This window comes from Ambystoma mexicanum, chromosome 1p (genome assembly GCF_040938575.1).
Source record: "Ambystoma mexicanum isolate Mex_15411 chromosome 1p, UKY_AmexF1_1, whole genome shotgun sequence".
NCBI classification, from domain to species: Eukaryota; Metazoa; Chordata; class Amphibia; order Caudata; family Ambystomatidae; genus Ambystoma; species Ambystoma mexicanum.
Genome location: NC_090921.1, coordinates 773,539,610 through 773,554,848, shown reverse-complemented (window position 1 = coordinate 773,554,848; position 15,239 = coordinate 773,539,610). Strand labels below are relative to the sequence as shown.

Sequence of the window (15,239 nt, the reverse complement as noted above, 5' to 3'; positions counted from 1 at the left end):
CGGATTAATATATGCTAGAGATCACTGATGGACAAGAATGAGCATAGACATTTACTCCTCACCTGAACGGAGGTCCCAATCACCTGAATGGTCTTGACCCATACAATGTTATGAACCGTGTTTACAGTTACAGTTCGTATTGTGGATAGGGAGGGAGTTGGGGCGGGGAGAGGAATTAAGAGATGAATGTGATGATATGTAGAAATGCGAAAAATGTGTTGCAATATGAGAAGCATTTAATAAAAATATATATTTTTTAAACTATTCAACATATCTAAGATAATGTGAGCCTAGTTAATAACTACCTCAAAAGGAAGATTAAAGGGGGAAAGTGATATATATGCATTTAGAATGTTAATGAAAAGTGTACCCAAGTCAACATAATTCTATGAAATGTGAGTTCACTTCAAGCCTCAATTTAGCCGAGAAGGAAAATCCATCTTGGAAATTAAGCATTTAGGCAGAATGGATACACATAGCTTTCCAGTTAATTATACATGTACGCTCCCACTGGAAACTGCTGCAATGGCACTATTATATTTACAGCCCCACTTTGTGAACAAAAGTGTATTAAAGTACACTGATCAGGCTACTATTAGACTAACACCATTAAGAAAACCTGAAATGCTTGATTCTATGTCAAGACCGGGGGCTCCCATTATGCTTCTCTTTCTTTTATTCAACAATAAAGAAAGGGCTCAGCAGCAAGATATTTGTGCACCCAAATGTGCCATGAGTAATGTGCAAAAAACAGGTGCACTAATATATAATAAGCATAGTAATATAACAGTAACATAACATAAAACTAAGTCTCTGAAGGAACTGCATTTCCCAGGGAGCTTTGCTCCAGTTCATTTAGAGGCCACCAACATGTGACCTAGTCCACCAATAACAGTCCAGATCCCCTCCATAAACAGTCCTAAACATGTCGTCACTTCCTCTTTCTTTGCTTCTCACAGCAAGAGATAAGTACTTCATGTTTTGCACTGTTTATGACAGGCTTTCAGAATTTTTCTTATCATATATAAGTGTATTAAGAGTGTGCTCTGCTTATACACATTCTCCTTCAATATATTCATTTTTAATTCGTATTGATTGTAGTGCGCTCCGACGCCGGTTACCTTCTAAAGGCCTCGGACGCTGAGTAATGCGAAGCTCCACTTTGCGCACTTACAGCTAATCAGCTGTTTTTCCCTCCGCTTGTCAAGCGGATCACTAGGCGGACTCGCAGCGGCACCCGCTTCTTCGTTGTTCTCCTTGAGCACTGGGGAGCCGGCGCGGCCTACCTGGAATACACTGTGCCGCCTGAGGACCACCAGGGGAGCTCCAGCTCTCCTGGTCCTTTCCTCGACATTCCGGCGCTCGAGTGCGCATGACCGTTATGGCATAACGGTTTTTTCAAGCTCGAGCGCCGGAATCTTTCTCTCTCTTCACGAGTTCCTTTTTCATTGCGATTTCATCGCGGATTAACGAAAGAAAACCATGCGAGTGAATATATTATTTAATCTCCAAATTTGCATTAAAAAAAGGAGAAAGAAATCTCCTATTCAGCATTTTATGAACATTAACAAGCTGAACTATACATATGATTACTGGGCGAGAGAAGGCGTTCAGAAGCCCAGGAAAAGAAATAAATATATAAAAAAGTAAGGTGCATTTATTTATTTCTCATGGCAGCGCAGTACTCGCCTCAATCAGACCAGCCCTGGTCGGAGGCTGAGGGAGATCACTGCTATATAGATGAAGTGGCTATGGCTAATAGCTTGCAGAAGGTTCTGGGATCCTCAGTGGAGACCAGTATTAAGAAAGCTGTAACGGATATTCTCATTCCCATACAAAATCATCTAGACCACATGGAGGAGCATTTTAGAGGGACCTCCCCTCCGGGGAGGAAGAGAACGCAGAAAAGAAAGCACCTTACTGAAGGGGGATGTTCACCGGCTCGCAAGAGCTCTACGACACCCCCCCCAACCCCCTGAGCCCGCCAACTAATGCCACAGCTGCCGTAACGGACGCCTTCTCAAGGCTGAAAAAAGCCTTCATGAACAGGAAGATAACCCCTTCCCATCAACCCTCTTACCCCGAGGAAGAAATCAGGGGAGATAGACCCTCAAGCCCGGAGGGATACGGACAGGGCATGGAAGAAGATGATCATAATAGGAGGGTCTACGACGCTGATCTTTCCCACTCTTCTTCAGAAGAAGAATTTCATCTAGAGGATTCAAAACCCTCAGGAGCAGGGATTGTGGCAGACCCCATCCCTCAAGACACTACCGGGAACAAACCTCCTAAAGAAGGGATGTTTACCCCGGAAGATTTAATACACCCCAGGTCTACCGACTGGAAACCATCTTCCAAGACATCGCACTACATCCACCTCAGGCTACGCAAGCCTCTTGACAAGGAAGTCAGGGCCAGACTTTGTGCGGAATATCCACGACCAGACATAGCGGACAAGGTAGCTCTGACTCCAAAGCTTGATTCTAAGATGATCACCTTTCTAGGTAAGAACATCAAAGACCCTAGGAAGGGTATTGATCGCGCCTGGAAGTCCTGCCAGGACAAAGTGCTGGATGTAGCAGGTCCACTAGCAAAAATCTCAGATCTTGCAAATACAACTGTTAGCTCCTCAGACCCCATCGACCCAGTAATACTGTCTGGTTGGGTCCAGAGGGCTATTCTCTTAGGCAACGCCAGATGCGCTATTTCAACAGGCGACGGAAAGGCATCCTATACAAAATAGACGCCAAATTAACCGAATTGGCGGACACAGAATCTGGCCCAACTGCACAAGGTCTGCTTTTCGGAGATCCTTTTATGAAGGAGATGACAAAATTTGTCGGGACATTCACTGCACTCGACAAAGCACAGGCTTCAATAAAAAGAGTATTTGCAACCAAGGTTTTCTCCAGGGCCGGACGAAGAAGAGGTCGCTCTTCCGGCCGCTACTTCTTCGACAAGAGACCTCAACAATACAGAGGCCAGCATAATTCCAGGCAAGAACGTCCCAACAAGTTCTTCCCCTCGAGAGGTCGTGGAAGAGGGCGTCCCTGGAGGAGAGCGGCTAGATACCCAGCCCAACAACAATCTACAGGTCAGTGTATTAATAGCAGCGCCACTAACACCCATAAGAGGGAGGCTAATGATGTTTGCAAATGCTTGGGATACCTTATCGGGAGACGCCTGGGTAAGGGACACAGCTCGGGGTCTACGTTTTTCGCGCAACCCATCCAGACATGTCGCCCCACTCCCATAGTAATGTCTCAGTCAGATCAAACCGCCTTAGACAACGAAATACTCAGTCTTCATCAAAAGCAAGCGATTTGCCCCTGCTCAAGTCAGGGGAGCTTCTTCAGTCCCATATTTCTGGTACGCAGGAAGCAAAAGGTACGCCCAGTCATAAACCTCAGAGCTCTCAACGAATTCATCATTTACCGCCATTTCAAAATGGAAGGTATACACATGCTCAGAGATCTTCTGAGACCAAACGACTGGCTTATGCGCCTACCTTGCAGTGCCGATTCATCAAGCACACATAAATTACCTCAGATTCTCTTGGAGAAATCGGGATTGGGAGTTCACAAGTCTCCCCTTTGGACTCTCTTCAGCGCCTTGGGTTTTCACCAAACTCTTAAGACCCGTAGTAGCTCAATTAAGAGAACAAGGTGTCCGTCTCATAATTTACCTAGACGACATTATTTTCATGGCCCACTCACAAGAGCTGGTTCAGAAACAAACCAGCCTGGCAATCAACTTGCTACACAGCCTCTGTTTTCTCATAAACTGGGAAAAGTCAGTTCTACTTCCATCCAAGAATATGGAATTTCTGGGATTCATAGTGGACACACAGAATTCTCAGCTTCGACTCCCATCAGCCAAAATCCACTCTACCAAAAGAGAGATACGCAGGCTCTAACAGAAGAACAAGTTACTTCTTACCTTGTAACATTCTTTCGACGGGATGTTCCTCCGACGTATTCCTCATCTTAGATATCTCCTTGCAGCTCTGCTGGCCTCGGAAATTTTTTTCTCTAGAGGGCGCTGCGCGTCGACGTCCTCCGAGTCGATGTCCCTCGACAGCCACCGTATCGATGTCATCCTGCCTATAAAGGCTGCGCGCAGCGTCCGTTGCTCAGTTCCGTTTTGTAGCCCACAATAACACTTTCTGGACTAAACTAATCACCCTGAAGGAGCGTAAGCTGCAACAACAAGGGAAGTAGAACTGCGGGGATGGATGGGAGGGTCGATGAGGAATACGTCGGAGGAACATCCCGTCGAAAGAACGTTACAAGGTAAGAAGTAACTTGTTCTTCGAAGGGATTGTGTCCTCCGACGTATTCCTCATCTTAGATAGGCTCCCATAGCAGTATTCTATTATTGGAGGAGGGAGTACTGACTTCACGCTGCCTTCTATTGATGAATAGAATGCAGTACAGCCCTTCCAAACCTAGTCTCTTGACTGGAGGAGGAATCCAAATTGTAAAATCGTGTAACGGTATGGACAGACGACCATGTAGCGGCCGCACAGATGTCTTTAACCGGCACGCCTCTTTTGAGGGCCGATGAAGCTGCAATACCTCTGGTCGAATGAGCCCTAAGGTTTTGAGGGGGCTCTTTCCCTGCCAGTTTATAACATTCCAGAATGGCTAGAATGATCCATCTGGAAATGGTCTGCTTAGTTATTGTTAACCCCAGCTTGTGACCTGTGTAACCTACAAACAGCTGGTCTGCTTGTCTTATCCTGGCTAGTCTACTGATGTAAAAACTTAAAGCCCTTCTAGGGTCTAGCCTGTGTAACCTCTCCTCCTCTTTCCCTGGATGAGGAGGAGGATAGAAAGATGGTAGGGTAATCTTCTGAGTGATATGGAATTCAGAAACCACCTTTGGGAGGAAATTAGGCTTCACTTGCAGGACAACTTTGTCTTTGTGAAATATTGTGAGGGGGTTTACAAGAAAGAGCTTGTAATTCGCTCACCCTTCTAGCAGATGTAAGTGCTATTAATAGAACAGTTTTAAGGGTAAGGAATCTTAATGAACAAGAATGGAGTGGTTCGAAAGGTGTGCCCATCAGGAAAGTTAGTATTAAGTTTAAATCCCATAGGGGAACTTGGAATGGTCTTGGAGGATAAACATTAGTTAATCCCTTTAGAAACTGTATTACCAAGGGTAACTTGAAATAGGATGGTTCTTCCGCAGTGCGCTTAAAGATGGATAGCGCTGCGAGATAGCCCTTAATGGTGCCAACTTGAAGGCCTGAATTCGCCAAATATAGAAGGAAGGACAAAACCATTGGTGTACCACATGAAAAAGGGTCGATATTCTGTTCTCTACACCAGCTGCAAAATCTGTTCCAACGGCAGCGGTATAAAGACTTTGTTGCTGGCGTCCTTGCCGAAAGCAACAACTCCATAACATCATCAGGGAGGTCCCAATCCTTGTACCTCAACCGTTCAGAAGCCAAGCATGAAGGTTGAGGGTTTTGATGTCTGGATGGAGAACCTGACCTCCCTTCTGTGAGAGTAGGTTCTCTCTGAGTGGAAGTCGAATTGGAGGGCAGATGGACAAGCCTAGAAGGTCCGGGTACCACGTTCTCCTGGCCCAATCCGGGGCAATTAGGATCATGGTTCTCCGAAATCTTCTCAACCTCCTGATCATTTGAGGAATGACGGGGACCGGTGGGAACTCGTACAGAAGCGGAAAGTCCCAGTCCACTATGAACGCGTCTCCCAGAGCTCCTCTCGGGGGAAATTCCCTTGAGCAGAACAGATCGCATTTCCTGTTGACGCTGGTGGCGAACAGATCCACCTGAGGGGTACTCCAAAGGGCAAAGATCTCTTGAAGGACTTCCTGAGCTAGTTCCCACTCGTGCATCCGCACCTGCTGTTGCTGCGGCTTTTGAATATCTACCCCGTCCACCTCGGGTAGTTCTTCTTTGTCCCCTTTGAGCCGGTCGTCCTCTACCTCTTCCGAATGCGGAGTAGAAGCGAAAGGACTTGCCCCTCGCAGAGGTTCCTGTGGGACGAAAGCGTGTCTGACGGATTGCAGCGCCTAGGGATTTTGCTGCTGCTTTTGAAGTTTGCAGTTTCTCTAAAGTGTCATCCGCCTTTTTCCCGAACAAAGAAGAGCCATCGAATGGCATGTTCAAGAGCCTGGCTTGCACATCAGGGGCAAAACCAGACTTTCTCAACCAAGCGAATCTCCTGGTTGTTGTACTTGCCGCCATTGCTCTGCTGATACTGTCAGCCGAATCAATGCCCGTCTGGAGGGATTCGCACATAGCGTCTTTACCGTCCTGCATGATATTCAGGAACGACTCCCTTTCTTCTCCCTCAGGGATGCAGTCAGCCGCTGTAGAAGCACACTCCCAAAGTGTATGGCTGAATCTAGCAAGGGTGCAAGTAGCATTAACAGATTTTAACGCCATGCTACATGCCGAAAAAACTTTCTTTGCCATAGCATCATATTCTTTATCGTCCCTGTCCTGTGGGACGGTAGGATAAGCCGCCTTGACATCGGTAGAAGATGCTGCCTGTACCACCAGACTTTCTGGGGATGGGTGTTTTGACAAAAACTCCGGGTCTGTAGAGGATACCCTGTATTTTGTAGACAGTTTTTCATTTACTGCCGGGACGACATCTGGGGTTTCCCAGTTCGTCATAATCTTCCTCTGAAGAGCTTTATGAAAAGGCACCACAGGATCCTCCTGTGGGCCTTTGTCAAGAATATCCGTGAGGTCATCTTGTTGGAAAGATTGTGAAGGTGCAGACCACCCCATAAACTCTGATTCTGGCCATTAAGGCTCTATAGGGGGTTTCAGCATGCTCCCCCGAGTCTGGCCTAGCAAACTCCACCTCAGGGGAAGTGTCTAACCCACTTGCCTCATGTAAGGAATCATGAAGATCCTTTAACCTGCGTTCTTCAGAGGAAAATTCCTCTCTAATTGGGGTTACAGGTCCCTGCAACTCAAATGTGTCTTCCTGTTCAGACAATTCACCCTCTTCCATAATTGAGGACATAGTTCTCAATTGTTCTGAACTCATAAAGGGTGTAAATCCCATTTCCAAGGCAGAGGGTGCCGAACTTGTCATAATCGGCCTCGAAAACGTCGATGTCGTCGACGACGAAGGCTTCGAGCGTGGCATCGAAAACAAAGGCGGAGGCCTCGATGACCTCGACAGAATTGGGATTCTACTCGACAATCTCGAAGCCATCGTCATCGAGGACTTGGGGATAGTCACTGGGTGTGTCGTGACCGTGACTTTTCTTGGCGTCGACGCCAGTGTCGAAGCTGGCGTCGAGTCGACAGACCCGTGTGTCGAAGGTCCCTTCGACAACGGCGTCGAAGACACTGATCTCGGCGTCGACGGAACCTTCGAGGAAGGTTTGGAGGTCATAGTCCTACTTGAGGGTTCGAGACGTGCTCGAGAGGTTTCCTTCGCCGGGTACTGCGACTCGCGGCGTTTTTGACCTTCGGGTCTTTCGACCAGAGCATCGCTCTCGGCAGTCTTCGAGGGGGTCGAGGCCGCTTTCTCGAAGACGCTCATCATGTTTTTGCGGAATTCCTCCCATTCAGCCCTGGAACTATGTTTCGTGGGGCAAGGGATTCTTTTTGGCGAAACAGAGGAAGAGGAAGACGGAGAAGGGGATCTTCGACGTCTCCTCTTCGAGTGCTTCGATCTCGAGGAGTGATGGGACCCACTCCGAGACCTGGAGCGCGAATGGTGACGAGGAGACGAATGTCTCGACTTCGTCGACGAAGAAGTAGCTTTAAAAGTCTTACCTTTCTCCAGCTTCCCCCTACGCTCCTTCAGGGCCTTAGCTGTCATGGACAAACAATCCTCGCACTCCGAACAATGGTGTTCAGCTCCCAAACACCACAGACAAACTGAGGGTCAGTCAGCGACATCTTTTTCCCACAATCTCGGCATTTTTGAAGCCGGATCGAGGAGTTGTCGGTTCCGACGAAGAAGCCATCGAGTACGGATCGAATAACTCGAGGTAAATAGGTTTAACCTGACAAAACTGAGCAACGGTATTCCGAGGCACTGAGTAAGCGCGGAAAAACGGAACTGAGCAACGGACGCTGCGCGCGGCCTTTATAGGCAGAATGACGTCGACACGGTGGCTGTCGAGGGACATCGACTCGGAGGACGTCGACGCGCTGCGCCCTCTAGAGAAAAATTTTTCCGAGGCCAGCAGAGCTGGAAGGAGATATCTAAGATGAGGAATACGTCGGAGGACACAATCCCTTCGAAGAACATGTTCTCTCTTTGAGAACTAGCAAGAGTGATAGGGCTACTTTCATCTTCCATTCAAGCAATATTTCCCGGCCCTCTTCACTATCGAGAACTGCAAAGACTAAAGGGCCAACATTTAAGGCGGAGCCTTTCTTACTCTCAACTCCTGACACTGTCTCCTCAAGCGAGGACAGAACTCAACTGGTGGCTCACTCACATGGAAGCCTAAAACGGGAGAGCCATCTTCGGCTCCGCTCCAGATATTGCCATCGAATCGGATGCCAGTCAATCCGGTTGGGAAGCGAGATGCGGTTCCGTAGCCACGGGAGGGACTTGGTCCCCTCAGGAACTGGATCTGCATATCAACTGTCTAGAGCTTCTTGCAGGTTCCTTTGCAGTACACTCTTTTGCCAGAGACAGAGCGAGTTGCTGTATCTTACTAAAAATGGACAACATCTCAGAGGTAAGATACATCAACCATCTGGACGGCACCAAGTCGAGACCCCTAGCAGAATTAGCCAAGGATTTCTGGCATTTCTGTCTGGATCATCGGATTTCAGTGACAGCGGAATACCTTCCTGGTCTCTCAAATGTAGTAGCGGATTGGTACTCCTGTCACTCGAAAGATTACAGCGACTGGAGGATAAACAGAGGTTTTCCTACGCCTCCAGGACAACTGGGGTCCAATGTCCATAGACCTTTTCGCTTCCAGGCTCAACTCCCAATTACCAACGTTCGACAGCTGGAGACCGGACCCGGCAGCAGCCGCAACAGACGCATTCCTGCAGTCATGGTCCCAGGGAATACTGTATGCTTTCCCTCCTTTCACTATGATAGCGAGGATCCTGGCGAAGGCCTGTCAGGAGCATGCAGATCTGATCTTTATAGCGCCGGTCTGGACCTCTCAGACTTGGTATCCAGTTCTTCTGGAACTTTCTTCGGATTCTCCAATCCTACTACCCCAGTTTCCGCATCTCCTACTGGGTCAGCGTCATCCTCTCCTCCTCAACGGATCTATGACCCTAGCGGCCTGGAGGATTTCAGGTCCAGATGGAGTCTCCCAGGCATGTCTCACAAAGCAGTCAGTCTCATCGAAGAGAGCTGGGCTCCTACTACCCTTAAGAGATATTCCAACTCGTGGAGCATCTGGAGCCCCTGGTGCCGAGAGAAAGGATTACATCCAATTTCAGCACCTGTAGAAGAGATTTTGAATTTTCTAGCATCTCTTACGGAAAGAGGGCTTGCCTACAGGACCGTGAACGCCTACCGTTCAGCAATTTCCGCAGGTCATGACCTTATACAAGGAGTACCTGTAGGAGAACACCGCCTCGTCTGCAGGTTGCTCAAGGGTGTGAGGCTTACCGTCCCACCTCCAGCTCGCTATAACAAGCTTTGGGACCTTAATAAAGTACTGAACCTCTTTTTGTCATGGCCTCGTAACGAGGAATTATCACGCACAGCCCTATCCGGCAAACTCACTACTCTACTTTGCTTGGTATTCTGCAGGATAGTCTCTGATGTCAGAGCTCTAGATTTAGCAGGCAGAGCTTTTTCTCCGGATGGCATTGTATTCTATATTCATAGAAGGATGAAGTGCAATTCCAGGGTTATTTCTTATCCCGCCTTCAGAGACCAACCTAAGCTTTGCTTGGTTAAATGCTTGAAAGTATATGAAGAAAAGACAGCTTCACTCAGGACCTCCCCTAACGGACAGCTACTGATAGCTCTACGTAAACCGCACAAAGCGGTATTAGCGCCAACCTTAGCACACTGGATGCGCTGGACTCTAGCTCAAGCAGGGATCGACACCCAGCACTTCGGAGCCCACTCCGTTAGAGGAGCCATGGCCCCCAAAGCCTTTCAGGCAGGAGTTCGCCTAGAAGACATCATGAGGATGGCAGACTGGGCAAGCGAATCAATATTCTAACAATTCTACCTGAAACTGGTAGATCAGCCGGCATCCATTGTGGTAAGTAAGCTTTAAACGAGCATAATGGGAGCCTCCGGTCTTGACATAGAATAAAGATTTTCCATAATAACTTACTAGAAAGTCTTGATTCTATTAAAGGCACGGAGGCGAGCATTATCCCACCCGGCGAGAAAATAACAGCATGTTACTTGAGGTTGATTAAAAGCGTAATGTGAATATTATGCCTTGGAATTTACATGTATTCTATCAGAATGACTCCAGGATTTTCTCTCCCACCCTGATAAGGGACCTAGGGTTGTCATATACAAGAAACTAAATTTTCCTTTTCTTTGACAGCGCCTACAGACAAGTCAGCTTGATCACGCCCCGACACAAGTTCTTCTACAAGTTGGCTACAGTTATCTTCTACTATGGACAGCCAAGTTTGCAGCCTCGAAAGAGGAAGTGACATGTTTAGGACTGTTTATGGAGGGGATCTGGACTGTTATTGGTGGACTAGGTCACATGTTGGTGGCCTCTAAATGAACTGGAGCAAAGCTCCCTGGGAAATGCAGTTCCTTCAGAGACTTAGTTTTATGTTATGTTACTGTTATATTACTATGCTTATTATATATTAGTGCACCTGTTTTTTGCACATTACTCATGGCACATTTGGGTGCACAAATATCTAGCTGCTGAGCCCTTTCTTTATTGTTGAATAAAAGAAAGAGAAGCATAATGCTCGCCTCCGTGTCTTTAATAGAATCAAGACTTTCTAGTAAGTTATTATGGAAAATCTTTATTGTATTTGTTGCCTGCAGGCTGCAAAGTTATCTCGCATAAACCTAGTTTTGACCTTGGGTGTGTGGTGGGATGGCTGGCTTCATAGAACTTGGTAGTTTCCCAATTGGAGAAAACCACAACCCGCTCTGATGAGTTAAAAGTAATACTGTATTTGCTGCATTGAAACTAATAAAGTAAAAAATTATTAGGAGGGTGGGGTATCACGGATTGGAACATTAGATAGACCGGCACACGGTTTTGTTTCATATAATGCTGCTGTGTCTCCATATTTGTAAGTGTGATCATATATGGCTAGTTTAAATAGCTCCTAGCCTCCTGTAGGTTTTTTCAGCACTACCTGTGCGTTCAAGGTAGGGGTAGCCATGACTCTCCTGTTTATTTCATATTCTCCCTCTAGAACCAGGCCCACCGTAAACAAAAAAAAAGAGGGTTCTCGCCCTATGCTTCCTATTTGGCTAAGCAAAGGCTAAAGGTCTTTGTAGATAGGCCCCTAATGTAATTCTTGGAAGCACCAACAACTATGCTCTAAAAGCACACATCTAACAAACAGAGAATTTATTTTTCCTTAGAAATCTTCATCAGTGAAGAAACTGAACATGGCCTCAAGGGATGGAGTGATCACAAGACGTCCCATTGGCTGGGAGTAAAATGACCCAAAGCATGGTGGCTAGACTACAGTGTGTAGTAGTATGTAATCAAAGATTCCTAGCCCAACAGGGAATATTCAAAGCTTGTGAATCTATGAAAGATCCAATGCTGGATAAAGTAGAAAACTCATAGCAGAAGCCGTAGAGCAAGAACGGAGGTCTGGATCCTTTCCTCTACATCAAGCTGTACATACAGGATGTCACCAAGGAGGACAGATAGCCATGTCTTGGAGATCCAAGCACCATGTCCTCCAAGTCCAATCCATGGCTTTCAGAATCATTGTGGTCTTCAACTTCCAGAACCTCCTAAGAACCATAAGTGACCTGTCAGGAATGCACAGGTGGGGACAAATTCCACTCCACTAACAATGCATCCCGGGTTCTCCCTTTAGGGGAATTTCCATGGAGCATAACAACTTGCACGTTTTATTGACTTTGGAAGCAGGCAGGTAGACATGGGGGTTCCCCAGAGGAGGGAGATCTTTTGAAGGGTCTCCTGGATTAGCCCTCTCACGTGTGAGGCCGAACTCTCCATACTCAGAGCGACAGACACAATATTCATTCTTCTGGAAAGATGGGTTGCCGACAGGGAGATGCTCTACAAAGGCTAGAACCACAGCTGCATTACCTAGCTGCATTACCTCGCTGCACAGGGGCAATGACGTCATTCCACCTTTTTCTTTAAGTCAGAGAAAAGCAACCTCTCAGTGAGTATTAGGAAACTATTCCCACAAATAGAAGGAATGAAGGCAATAGGTGGTGGCCCGATTGCTTGCAGATACAACAGATTGATGAGAAACCTGGACTTTTGCCAGAGACCAAGGCCCTCACCATGAGATCTGACAGATAAGAGCCCCAATCCGTCAGAGAGGTCTGTGACCACTATCACCAGTGGCCAAGGTTTGGAAAAATATTAAAGACTATACCCCGTCAGCACAGTGTCTTGTCAGGTCCACAAAAGACATCCTGTTATACTCACATTAAGAGCTGAAGGAGTTATCATTCTGCTTGAAACTAAGACCTTTGGATTCACAGGACTCACTGTAGCAACCTCCTTCACAATCAGGCTTGCAATACCACAAATATGCAGGAGGCCATAAGCCCTATTAGGAAAAGAAAGGCTGATGATGGCAGAGAAGAGTTGTTCTGGAACATGCTGATCAGCTGGAAAATAGTGGTAACCCTGCCAGCAGGAGGAACATTTTTTGCCAGAGAGTTTCCAGAACTGCTCTGATGAATTGGAGCGACTGGGAGAGTTTCACCTTAGAAGTCTATAGGTTGAGGGAGAAGGCCAGGTTGTCTAACAGGTGGTAGGAGCAGTGCAGATGGACAACACTTGATATGAGGTATGGGCTTGAAAGAGCTAGTCGTCCAGCTAGGGGTAGGCATGCACTCGCTCCCTCCTCAGACATGCTGTCACCACACTTGGTGAAGACCCTTAGGTTGGAGGAAAGGCCGAATGAGAACTCAAAACTAGAAGTTGTTTGTTACTTTCTTCCTACCACAAACCTCAGGTGTGGAGGTATTGGCAAATGGAAACAAGTGAACTAAAGGCCTAGAGACACCAACCAATCCCGGAACTCTAGGGCTCGAAAGAGCTTTGCAAGGCTGACCATCTTCAACATTCAGGTCTTTCCTGAGGAACTTGTTCAAACACTTCAGATATAAGATGGGGCACAGGCTCCCTTCCTCCTTCGGCACAATAAAATGGCACAACAAAATAGGGTGAACACCCCCCCTTTCCCCTCTGAAACAAGAACTAGCTTGATGTCTGCTTTCGACAAGGGACTCTGGACCAATAGGATGGAATCTGAAGCCTGGGACAGGTGTGGAGGTGGGAGGTATGTAGCTTACAGTAAAAAAGGGAGACAAGCATGACATACCAGGAGTTCCCATGCATCACAAGCAATTCGCCACTCTTCGGAGTACAGGTTTAGTTTAAATCCCATTGGAGATAAATAGGAAAAGTCTCCATTAAATAAGTTTGCAAGTGTGACCATGAGGTGGATGAAGGGACAGAGACTAGTACATCTTGGCCTCTTTAAAACCACTCTATGCTGGGTGGTAATACCACCTCTGTACCTCTCTGGATGTTTGGCCCCGGCCCATGAGGGAGCTATGATAAAATCCTTGCCCCTTTAGAGAAAGATGTAGAAGTAGAAGAATAGGCTATGGAGGGTTTCTGACTGCCAATCACAGCATCTTTGCTGTAGCCTTAAAAGCATTAGAACTTTTCTATGGATTCGACTTCTGTTGACCCACATTGTCCCAACAAAGGGCATAGCAAATATGTTTGCTTGGGCGTCAGGTGTGAAGCCCGTTATAAGCAACTAGTACCATTTAGTCAGAGCATTTACATATTGAACATCCAAAACTGTATATCAAGCCTCACCTGCAAAGTCTGACAGGTGTTAGGTTGTTAAATCGGTTTCTAATATCTACTTCTGGCAAATAAGCCGCTTCTTCAGAGACAACTGACCAAAATATATGTAGCACACTAACACCTTTCACCACAAGGTGTCCAACATTTTGCTTTCTATGCAGCAGTGAGGATAATTTTAAGCCCATTGTGCATGCTTGTTCCATCCAGCTCTCAAAAAGTAGGGTGATTCAAAAGAAATCCTGGATCAGAAAGGTACAGGCATATTTCTTTACTAGCCAATTATCCAGCGCTAATGAAGAGTTCAGATACTACCGAATGGTCATAACCAGCTCAACAAAGGCTGCGTTAAAGGGCAAAATGGTTTCTTTTGAGGGGAATTTCTGTAAACAAAAAAAAAATAAACAAAAAAATTATAATTATATATAAAATAAATATCTGTGATCTCACAACTGTCCATCATTTACATAGAGCCCCGATTCCAAGGTACTCCACTACTTTCACCATTACTTTCTGGAAGGCTGCATTCAACTATGCATAAGTAGTACCCTCGGGCGCACCTCTGTTGCTTGCTGGAGCACCAAACCGGTTAACGGTCGTTTACGGCTCGGCGCGGGCAACCATTATAAATCCAGTGTGTGCTACTCAGTAGCGAACTTGTTTGGAATCCAAGAAGGAGCGCGCTTACCGAAATCCACAGAACCGGCACTGCGATCCGGCAACGACTGACCCGCCGCGCTTCCTGGAGGAGGCGGGGCTCCCCGGCAACACACGACACGTGACTCCATCACGTGATCTCGGGCGCCTTCAAAGACCGGAGGCTGCCGCACGCCCCGTGTGTGCTACTCAGTAGCGAACTTGTTTGGAATCCAAGAAGGAGCGCGCTTACCGAAATCCACAGAACCGGCACTGCGATCCGGCAACGACTGACCCGCCGCGCTTCCTGGAGGAGGCGGGGCTCCCCGGCAACACACGACACGTGACTCCATCACGAGATCTCGGGCGCCTTCAAAGACCGGAGGCTACCACCCTTGCGGCGTTAAGCCCGAGAGGAGTAAAGCCCAGGGACTGTTGAGCGACTGTTTGGCGCACTGTGGCAGCACCAGTAAGGTAAAGAACTTGTGTCGTCCCCACTCTACCGCAACAACCCTGTAGTCACCCTCTCACCACACTCATATCACACTTATGGCTCCGCCATCACCCACGGAGGGCGACATTAGCCGCCGGCTGCACAGCAGCAGCAAAACAGACCAAGAGAACCT

The 15,239-nt window shown here is 47.2% G+C and overlaps 1 protein-coding gene across 2 annotated transcripts in view; it reads right to left on the bottom strand.

The window, feature by feature from the left end:
* Positions 1-15,239, bottom strand: part of INTS3 (integrator complex subunit 3) — a 1,800,341-nt gene that overhangs the window by 1,117,293 nt on the left and 667,809 nt on the right. The gene's annotated exons all lie outside the window — the stretch shown is intronic.